Source organism: Capricornis sumatraensis, chromosome 8 (assembly GCF_032405125.1).
Source record: "Capricornis sumatraensis isolate serow.1 chromosome 8, serow.2, whole genome shotgun sequence".
NCBI classification, from domain to species: Eukaryota; Metazoa; Chordata; class Mammalia; order Artiodactyla; family Bovidae; genus Capricornis; species Capricornis sumatraensis.
Window position 1 is genome coordinate 17,564,647 of NC_091076.1, and position 1,250 is coordinate 17,565,896.

A 1,250-nucleotide genomic window follows, 5' to 3' on the forward strand; every position below is an offset into this window, starting at 1 on the left:
CAGGCATAAGGTAGGAATATACATCAGTGGAAGAGAAGTAGACAGAAGCAAACCTTATGTTTCTAATCAACGGGTTTTGACAATGGTTCCCAGGAAATTCACTGGGGAAAGGAGAGTCTGTCTAGCTAATGATTCTGGAACAACTGGATAGGATAAAAAGAATGAACTTAGACCCTTAACTCAGACACCAGCAAAAAATGAACTCAAGACAAACTGTTATACTTCACATGCAAGGAATAGTCTTCTTCCATGTGATCTAATGGAGTAGAATGAAAGAACACTGGATGTAATGATGTAACCTAAGGGGAGAAAAGACTAAGACACAGACAAGGGAGGGGGTTTCCCAGTCAAATAAGGAGATGCTGAAATCTCAAATCCTGAGAATATTTGAGAGAAGGAAGAATAACCCCTTGAAAATACCAGAGGTAATGAAACATCGTATGCAAAACCCATTTTCTTGCTGAAATCAAGCTCACTTGCTGCTTTTTTTCCCCACTTGACCTACCAATTACAAACAAGTGAAAGTGAAGTCACTCAGCCGTGTCCGACTCTCTGCGACCCCGTGGACTGTAGCCCACCAGGCTCCTCCGTCCATGGGATTCTCCAGACTAGAGTACTGGAGTGGGTTGCCATTTCCTTCTCCAGGGGATCTTCCCGACCCAGGGATTGAACCTGGGTCTCCTGCATTGCAGGCAGACGCTTTAACCTCTGAGCCACCAGGGAAGCCATAATTATAAACAAATGTATGCAGAAATCTCCCACCAGGAAGGTGGATCAATCCACTTCTTCCTATAGCTCTATCAATTTTTACTTAATACACTTTGAAGGATTTCATACCACATCCTCATGGTTAAATGCATGCTGTTTTATTACACAGTGACCATATCCATCTCCAGAAATGTCTTCAAGTCTGCTTTGTCTAATATGAAGATAGCCAGGTTACCTTCATTTGGCCAATTTGTCCTCACACCTCTCTTCACTTTCTTTTTTTTTTTTATTTTTTTTTTTTACTTTATTTTACTTTACAATACTGTATTGGTTTTGCCATACATTGACATGAATCCACCACGGGTGTACATGCGATCCTTGTTACCTCACACAGAGGCAGCTTCCACTTAAGCCCAATATTTGTTCCCAATGTTCAGGTTTCTTACATGAAAAGAATGAATCAGGGGTCTAGTGCCCTATGTTTTATTTTTCCAACAATCCGTTACACATCAGTCAAAATTCCTGATCTATTTCCCAAAATA

General features: G+C 40.9%; 1 non-coding gene across 1 annotated transcript; it reads right to left on the minus strand.

Annotated features, from left to right (window-relative positions):
- Positions 1-651: 651 nt before the first annotated feature.
- TRNAC-GCA (transfer RNA cysteine (anticodon GCA)) lies at positions 652-723 on the minus strand. Its single transcript has one exon. It is a non-coding gene; the product is annotated as a tRNA-Cys (tRNA).
- Positions 724-1,250: the final 527 nt, after the last annotated feature.